The 9,698-nt window shown below is 44.4% G+C and overlaps 1 long non-coding RNA gene across 1 annotated transcript; it reads right to left on the reverse strand.

Annotated features, from left to right (window-relative positions):
* Positions 1-4,737: 4,737 nt before the first annotated feature.
* On the reverse strand, positions 4,738-6,768 carry LOC110741296. Its single transcript, XR_002517264.2, has 3 exons — positions 6,683-6,768; positions 6,338-6,468; positions 4,738-5,652 (listed from the first exon to the last, which is right to left on the reverse strand). It is a non-coding gene; the product is annotated as an uncharacterized LOC110741296 (long non-coding RNA).
* Between the last annotated feature and the right edge of the window lie 2,930 nt (positions 6,769-9,698).

Raw genomic sequence — 9,698 nt, forward strand, 5'->3', positions numbered from 1 at the left:
CAGATACATATATTTGAAAGGAGGGTTTCACTCTGTCGCCAGGCTGGAGTGCAGTGGTGTAACCATGGCTCACTGCAGCCTCGAACTCCTGGGCTCAGGCAAAAAACAGAACTGTTTAAACCCTTTATGCTTGCAGATCTGAGTCAAGCTCCTCAGGCACAAGTTTCAAAGGTGATAGTTCACACTTTATCACTCCTATTGCCCAAGAGAACCAGAGAACAAAACTGGCGCAGATTTTAAATGCAATAAGGAACTTTGACTTACATTTTATTTTAGAAATCAAAAGGATACGAAGAGACAGAACAAAGACTGGTTTCTTAATCCCGAAGAGTTGATGAGGCCGGGAACAACCAAGTCTTTCCCTGAGACCCATTGGTCCCCTTCCTCCCATCTCCATAATTAAATACTCTTCCTCCACAGCTGCTGCCACAGTAACAGCTTGGGTCACGTGACTGTCACCTGACAATCTGCTTGTGGAGCTGCTTGTAATTCTCACACCAAGGCATAGTGACAGCTCATTTAGAATCAATCAAACATTTATTAATAGAGAGAAAACCAAGGGACACAGTCTCCTAATTGAAATTCCCTGGTTCCATGGCAAGGGCAAGAACAGAGTGGGAAATAACTCACAGCTGGGGGGTTGGGAGACATATTGTGTCGGGGAAAGACCACTTTGCAGAATCTGGACAGACTGAAGGGTCAAAGCCTGACTCTGCTACTTTCTAGCCATGTGTTCCAAGCAAGTAATGAAACCTGGCTGAGTTTCAATTTCCTGTAAGAGGTTGTTGTGAGGCTTACAGATAATGAAAGTAAAAGGCCTGACCCCTGGGAAGGCCTGGATAACTAGCTAGCATTAGAAGAGAGTTGTAAAGATGGTGTCTTAGCTCAGCTGTTATGGCACAATACCATAGACTTGGGGGCTTAACAATAGAAATGTATTTCTCACTGTTCTTGAGGCTGGGAAGTCCAAGATCAAGGCCCTAGCAGGTTTGGTGTCTGATCGGGTCACTCTTCTTAGCTAGTAGACAGCTGTCTTCTCTTTATATCTTCACAAGGCAGAGGGACTGGTGTCTCTTCTTTTAAGGGTGCTAATCCCATCCTAAGGACTCCACCTCATTCGACCTAATAGGACCTAATTACTACCTATAGGTCCCATCTTCTAATACCGTCACATTGGGGGTTAGAATTTCAACATACGAATTTTGAGGGGATGCAAACATTCAGTCTATAGCTGATGGAAAGTAGAGGAACAAACAATCCTGATTCAAGTTTGACTGCTAAAGAAATGGGATCATTTAGCCTTGAAGTTACTTTCAAGCAGCACTTTCAAGCACAGAAGATATCAGTGGTACAAGCAGAAAACAGGAAAAGGCAGAGTCGTAGGGAGCTGTAAGGAAGAACTCATGAGAATGAAGTTTGTTTTTTGTTTTGTTTTTTACCAGACACGTAACTAGGGGAACGTCTTGCAATATCATCTCTGTTGTTCTTTTGTCTGTTGTATGATCTCATCTTTATGACATAGGGGGTCCTATTAGAGGCCCATGCTGGGTGCGGTAGCTCACGCCTGTCATACCAACACTTTGGGAGGCCAAGGTGGATGGATCACTTGAGCTCAGGAGTTCAAGACCAGCCTGGGAAACATGGCAAAATCCTGTTTCTACCAAAAAAATGCAAAACTTAGCTGGGTGTGGTGGTCCACACCTGTAGTCCCAGGTACTCAGGAGGCTGAGGTGGGAGAATGACTTGAACCCAGGAGGAAGAGGTTGCAGTGAGCCAAGATCATGCCACTGCACTCCAGCCTGGGCAATAGAGCCAGACCCTGTCTCAGAAAACAAAAACAAAAACAAAAAAAGAAGCCCAGCAGTAGCTTGTACAGTGAGTGTCTGGTGTCTACCAAGCCTTTGTGACATAGTAGTTGAATAAATTCATTTATTCAATGGATCTAATGATCTTACAATACCACTTAGACTTTATGAAAAAGGGAGAAACTGATGCTAACACTCGGTTTTTTCTCTCTGTGTCCTAGTTTCTTACATTTAAATGTGTTAAGTATTCTTCCTGGCAAGACATTTGGAAAAAAAATAAAAAGCTGAGATGTCCAGATGGATCTGACATGGGTGACAATCCCCAGAAGTGAAAAAAACTCAAAGATTGATGAGTAAATCTCCTCCATCCAGACTGAGCCACTGGGGTCTCATCCAACATTTTTCCATTTGAATTGTTTATAGTCAGAAAGATGAAATTGACTATAGTCTTCTTCTGGCATCCTGGACCTCCTCTCGGCCAGCTGAAGTGACTGATGGAGGCAGGGCAGGCGCCTTGGGCAGCACAGTGCATGACAGGCAACTGAGCAGAACGCATCCCTGTCTATGACCTGCCTCACTTTTTCCTTTCCTGTTTTATCTCTCCAGTACTTTCCTCTTTTTTCTTCCTTTCCTCCTTCTTTTTTTATTCTTTCATTTTTCTTTTCTTTTTCATCTTTATTTGCCAGTGCTAAGTGGTTGTTATTTGACATCAATGTTACTCAGAGCTGAAGAACTTGCTGCTTTTCGGCTAAAATAAAGTTGCCTTGTCACCCTGGGTCCCTGAAGATTCCAGCCGTATGCCCACATTCAAGATCTTACATGACTAATCCATTTAAATGCCACGGTAGTGAGAGCCATAAATCCCTACACGAGTTTTCCTCCTCTCAAAAACCTATCCTACATCATCTTGTCCTACCCCCACCCTTATCCAAGATGACTCCAATCTCTCTCCCAAGACCTTTATCAGAGGCTTCGCATTCCAGAACGCATGAGCTGCTTGCACCATAGCGTCTGTTTAGAATGAGTTCAGTAAAGTCTGCTTCAAAGTCCGTCTCTGAAATGTGCACCCATCTTTGCACTGAGTTGCTGTTGCTGTGACTTTTCCCACAACTTGCCCCAAAGAAATATAATTTCTTAAACCTGTCACTTGGCTGGGCACGGTGGCTCACGCTTGTAATCGTCCCAGCACTTTAGGAGGCTGAGGTGGGTGGATTGCTTGAGTTCAGGAGTTCAAGAGCAGCCTGGGCAACATGGTGAAACCCCGCCTCTACTAAAAAAACAAAAATTAGCAGGCATTGTGGGTCGCAGGTGTAGTCACAGCTACTTGGGAGGCTGAAGCATGAGAATCACTTGAACCCAGGAGGCAGAAGTTGCAGTGAGCTGAGATTGCGCTGCTGCGCTCCGGCCTGGACGACAGTGAGACTCCAACTCAAAAAACCAAAACCAAAAACACATGTAAAACCTGTCACTCATCTGCTCAAAACCTCCAATGGCTGCTCATTTTTCACAGGATAAAGTCCAAATGCTCTGCCTGCCACTCAGTACCCTCTAAAACCTGGTCCCAGTTTACCTTTCCAGCTGCATCTTCCTCCACATAAACCACCCTACCTTCTACAGCCTTGGCATTCTTTCTGCTTTTCTGCCTCCTCACCCTGGCTCTCCCTCACTTGGATTGGATTCCCTTTCCCATCTCTACCTACCACACTTGGGGGCCCTCTTTCTGTACCCCATCTAAATACTTCTCCTCCAGAAATCCTGCCCTGGTTACCCCAACACAAAATAATTGCATTTTTTCTCTGCTGTCCTGCAGCTCCGATATGGTGTAACCTCATGCGGCCCCGTGCATGTGACAGAGAGCAGCTACCACGCCTTAAGCAACTGCCAGAGCTCAGGGCTGCTCTAGGGAACTCACACAAATTATCTTGATTCCTCTCCATAGTCCCCTTTCACAGATGGAGTAACGGTGATCCTGCCCCAAGTCTCACAGCTGATAAAAGATGAAGCTGGGAATACACCAGGTATGGTGGATGCCAAATTTCTTTCCATTGCATTAGACTCTCTCAGAAGAGATAAGACCTGTGCACGCTTCTCACTCACATTCATTCATTCAAAAACAGTTATGTGTATAGAACAGGCAGCAGGCAGGATACTGAGAGGCAAGTTGGGGAGATGAACAAGGGACCCAGGGCTTAGGTAAGAACAAAGGTACAAGTATGGATTACTTTTTTTTAACATCTACATATTACATCTGTGAGATTGTAAACTTTTTGAGTATATATAGATATGCAGATGTGTCTGTGTGTGTATCCCACAATTTATTTTGCTACATGAGTAAAAATTTTTCATCTTTATTTTTCTTATTGGTTTTTTGAGACAAGGTCTCACTCTGTCACCCAGGCTGGAGTACAGTAGCTCAATCACAGTTCACTACAGCCTCAACCTCCCGGGCTCAAGCAATCCTCCCACCTCAGCCTCCCAAGTAGCTGTGATTACAGACATGCACCACTATGCCTGGCTAATTTTAAAAATTTTTTGTAGCGATGAAGTCTTGGTATGTTGCCTAGGCTGGTCTTGGACTCCTTGGCTCAAGCAATCCTCTGACTTTGGCTCCCCAAAGTGCTGAGATCACAGGCATAAGCCACCATGCCCATCCTTTTTTTTTTTTTTAATGGACTTAAGTTTATGTGGCTGCTCCTTGTGCTTTCAGATGTCATCTTGCTTGTGAGACCATCTAGTTCTTATCTGTTTTTTTTTTTTTGAGACGGAGTCTTGCTCAGTCATCCAGGCTGGAGTGCAGCGGCACGATTTCAGCTCACTGCAACATCCACCTCCTGGGTTCAAGCAATTCTCCTGCCTCAGCCTCCCAAGTAGCTGGGATTACAGGCACCTGCCACCACACCTGGCTAATTTTTGTGCTTTTTAGTAGGGACAGGGTTTCACTGTGTTGGCCAGGCTGGTCTCGAGCTCTCGATGTCAGGTGATCCAGCCCTTAATTTCTTTTTAAAAGTTAAAGAAAAACTTAGTTCTGGAGAGGGGAAACCATCTGCTCAGTCACACAACACAGTGGCGGGTGTCTTCATTCATTTGTGCTGCTACAGCAGGATACCTGAGCCTGGATAACTTATGAAGAACAGAAATGTATTTCTTACAGTCCAGAGGCCGAGAACTCCAAGATCTAGGCACCAGCTAGATGGTCTGGTGGGCATCTTCCATCCCGTCTTCACATCCCGCCTTCACGTGCCTAAGGAGGCAGAAGGGCAAGCTAACCTGAAGCTGCAGTGAAGCCTCTTTACAAGGGCCTTAATCCCACTAATGAGAGAGAAGCCTTCAGGACCTCATCACCTCTTATAGGTCCCAGCTTCTGCTGCTATCACATTTGCAACACCTGAATTTTGAAGGGGACGCATTCCAATCATTGCACAGGGTCAGGATGAGAAGGCAGGTCTTGAATCCTGCATGGATTATTTTCTACTTGCCCACAACGGCAGGTAAAGACCCAAGGCCCTTTGCTGCTGCCATGCCCTGGCATTTTATATTCTCCCTCTCTCTCCCTGAGTTAGTTGTCAACATTTAGTCTTGGATTGTTTCCAAGTCTTAGGTCAGTAGACGCCTGTGAGTTGCAGTGCAAAATTTCAAATTTGACACTTGCCAGTTTCTGTTGAGCTCTGGGTGGGAAATGTCCCTGGTCTCATCCATTTTTAATGTCACAGTCAGTCTAGCGGAAGACATCACCTCCAGGTAAAGTCATTCAGAACAAGGGCTTGATCATTTTACTGCCATTCAACTGAAGTGGATCACAATGTCACCCTTGCGGCTCTCCAGTCCTGGACTTCCCAGAGGGCAGGGCCTGGGACAAAGGATGAAGGCCAGTTGTCTCTGCACTCCATCCCTCCCCTGCCTGAGGGCACTCGGGCAAATCCCCATGATGGCAAAGCCCAGGACACAGTTTCCTGGGGCTCAACCCTCGAGAACACTGGGCTTGCAATTCTAGTCCTGGTTCTACTGCTGACTAGTGTGTGACCACTCACTTACCCTCACATGTCTGCCATTTCCTCTTTTTGAAAAGGGGAAAGGCCGGGCGCGGTGGCTCAAGCCTGTAATCCCAGCACTTTGGGAGGCCGAGGCGGGTGGATCACGAGGTCAGGAGATCGAGACCATCCTGGCTAACACGGTGAAACCCCGTCTCTACTAAAAATACAAAAAACTAGCCGGGCGTGGTGGCGGGCGCCTGTAGTCCCAGCTACTCGGAGGCTGAGGCGGGAGAATGGCGTGAACCCGGGAGGCGGAGCTTGCAGTGAGCCGAGATCGCGCCACTGCACTCCAGCCTGGGCGACAGAGCGAGACTCCGTCTCAAAAAAAAAAAAAAAAGAAAAGGGGAATAATAGCACTATATCACAGCTTTATCTTGGAAAACTAAATGAGACCATCGTAAAAGCAGTCGGTAAACTATAAATCACTGTGTAAAGTGTAACGCGCCACATTTTTCAGGTTATATCAGGCAAATGCCCAATTTCGTTTAGGGTACAAAATACCGGGAGTGGGGATGGGGCAGTGTTCACGTCTTGAAATAGAGAAAAGATCCTTCTTTGCAGCTATCTGTTTAGGTATGCTTCACAGCACCCAGGAAACCTGCCATTCTTAGAGTCATCTGCTTTTGTTCATCCTGACAAAGAACAGAATAAGAGGAAATCGTCGTCAGTCAATAAACACCACATATTCAATTATTCATTCCTTTGAAGAACATCTATTAATCACTGAGTTGTGCCAGGCATTACACTGAGCTAAGTGCTTGGCACACAGAGATGAATGAATATCAACCTCTAAATATATAAACATTTAGAAAAAAGTCTGGAAGGATATCTACCAAAAGGTCCTACCTTTTTTCCTTTCTTCCTCCCCTTATTCCTTTCTTCCTTCTTTCCTTAAGTCAAAGTTAATTTCACAAAACTTTAAGTCCTGAGTCAAGGTAACTTGAGGCGGTCAGCCCTGTGGCTCAATGGCATCTGCTCAGCCATCCTCAGGCAACCTCCCTTTCAAAGCCAAGATGCACACGAAAACATGACACTGACGAGCAGAAGCAGCATGCTCTGTCTTCCTATGGGGCCCTTTTTATGTTTAAGGAGACATTTTCAAGTAGGTTGAAAAATCCCATTATGTCTCCTTCATCTGAACTGGGTCACATGTACTTCCTGAGTCACTGGTAAAGGAAATGGTATCAGTGGCCTGGACCAGTGGCCCTCAAATTGTGCTATGGGGATCCCCTGGGTACCTCAGAGCCCTATCTGGAGGCCTCTGAGGTCACAATTATGTTCATAATAAGATTTTTTTGCCTTTTTTATTTTCATTCTCTCACAAGTGTAGAGAAAGTACAAAAAGTTCATAGATATGAAACTACCACTTCTTGAATTTTGATGTTATACCACATCAGAATATCAACAATTACGCTAAAGTGTTATCAAAATTATTAAAATATTCCTCCTTTTTCTAAGCACTTGTATGTGAGATCAGATTTTTTTCATATATTGAACAACATATCACAACAATTTAAATGCAGAAGGCATTAAAGTCCAGTCGTCTATTATGCTAGACATATAAAAATGTGTAAAAATGTAAAACATCCCATTCCTCTCACCAAATATTTTTTGTTCTGAAAAGCATATTTATTATTTTGTCATTAAAATATTATTTATGGCAGTCTGTAACAAATGTATTATTGTTATTCTTAATGAATTCGTAAATAAAATATTTTAAACTTTCTTTTAACATTGAATATGATAAATCTCAATAGATGCAATGTGCAGGGACTAAAGTTTCTGGAGGTCTTTACTAATTTTAAGAGCATAAAAGGGTCTTCTGGATATGTCTGTAACTGCAGCACGTGTGAGTTGAGGTCAGTACCTAAAGTTTGCCACAAAGGAAGACGGAGGAACATGATTGTTGGTGCAGTGCCTGCAGTGCTATGGCCGTAGTCTCTGAATTCTGGGGTTATCCATTATTACCACTTTTGATTTTCTCTGTGTGTTGACTAAACTTTTAAATGAGAATGTATGGCTTTTACAAGCAAAAAAAAAAAAAAAAATTAATAGGACTATGTTTGCTTTGAAATAAATAAGTTAAAATAAGGATTAATAAGATCTTTTGTTACAAGAACAGATAATGAAACAACTAACTTTGAGCATGGCTTCCTTTTTCTAAGAGCTTTGATATGAACAGAAGAGAAAGGAGGTTTGGGTCAAGAAAGGGTGGATTTCTTTTAAGTAAGAGAAACAAGCAAATGCGCACATGCACATGCTGAGGGAAAGATCCAGTGGAGAAGGACAGGTGGAGAGAGAGTTGGAGACAATGGATGGAACAAGGTCCCTGGGGGACAGAAGGAGCTGGCCCCAGAGCAGAGGTGTAGGCATTCATGTTCAACAAGAAAAGGAGCCCACCTCCTGAGATGGGGGAAAAAGGAATGGATGAGCGCCAGCCAGAAAATTTAGAGGTGGAGGAGAGAAGAGGAGGGAGTTCTGATCATGTTTCTTCTTTGTAAGGACAACCATACCAGAAACTCACATGTTAAGAGGCACAAAAGATGGGACCCTGTAAGCCTTCCAGGAGCATGCAGGCTGAAGAGAGATTGACAAATAAAAATTCAATAGGAACATGCAGGTTGATCAAAAGTAAGTTACTTACAGCTTACCAGAACTTTTACTAATCTATATCGACATCTAGGAGCCTTCCAAGAGAAAGTGTTCTTCATGTTTGAAGAAGATGGGGCCATCGTTTGGCAGGAAATAGGAAGGTCAAGCCAAGACAAAAGTATCCACCGAATGTCCCTGTGCACCAGCATGTGGGGTGTTACAGCAGGCAGAGTCCCTGACGACCTCCACCTCCGGCCACCACCATCCACACAGGAGCCTTTATCAGAAGTGCCGTCTCCTGTGTTTGCCCGCCTTCTGGATGTGTGTGCGGAGGGCTGCAAAGAGTTGGAAGCACTGCTGAGGGAGTGCAAGTGGAAGGCAGGGCCTTGGACTTTGTGTGCACAGTACTGCCATCTACCCAGGGAGATTTATTTACTGCAAAAAAAATCAGAGAAAACCCCCAGGCTACATTGTTTGGTACACATTATATATGCAAAGGGATCTATAGTTATAAAGAGTGCCTAAACTAAATAAAGGTTCAAATGCCCTCCCAGAATGGTTTTCCAAATGAATGAGGGAAACTTTTGTGTGTGTGTTTTTTTTTTTTTTTTTTTTTTTTTTTTTGAGACGGAGTCTCGCTGTGTCTCCCAGGCTGGAGTGCAGTGGCGTGATCTCGGCTCACTGCAAGCTCCGCCTCCCGGGTTCACGCCATTCTCCCGCCTCAGCCTCCCAAGTAGCTGAGACTACAGGCGCCCGCCACCACGCCCGGCTAGTTTTTTTTTTTGTATTTTTAGTAGAGACGGGGTTTCACCATGTTAGCCAGGATAGTCTCAATCTCCTGACCTCGTGATCCACCCGCCTCGGCCTCCCAAAGTGCTGGGATTACAGGCTTGAGCCCCCGCGCCCGGCCAAGGGAAACTTTTGAATGGAGATCTTATTTGCTTGGACCTGCTTAACATTGTTCAGATATCACTGCCACCCCTAGGCTCGACTCCAATTACCAAACGTTGTTTTCCCTTCTGTGCTTTTTAATTTTTATTTTTATGTTGTTGTTGTTGTTTAACACAGAGATGGAGGGCTCACTGTGTTGCCCAGGCTGGTCTTGAATTCCTGGGCTCTAGTGATCTGCCTGCCTCGGCCACCCAAAATGTTGGGATTACAGGTGTGAGCCACCACATCCAGCCTTTTTAAAAATTGATGCATAATAAATGTAATAGCTTCATGGTACATATGATAATTAAATACATTCATATAATTTGTAAAGATAAAA

The sequence above is a fragment of the Papio anubis genome, chromosome 12 (assembly GCF_008728515.1).
Source record: "Papio anubis isolate 15944 chromosome 12, Panubis1.0, whole genome shotgun sequence".
Classification (NCBI taxonomy): Eukaryota; Metazoa; Chordata; class Mammalia; order Primates; family Cercopithecidae; genus Papio; species Papio anubis.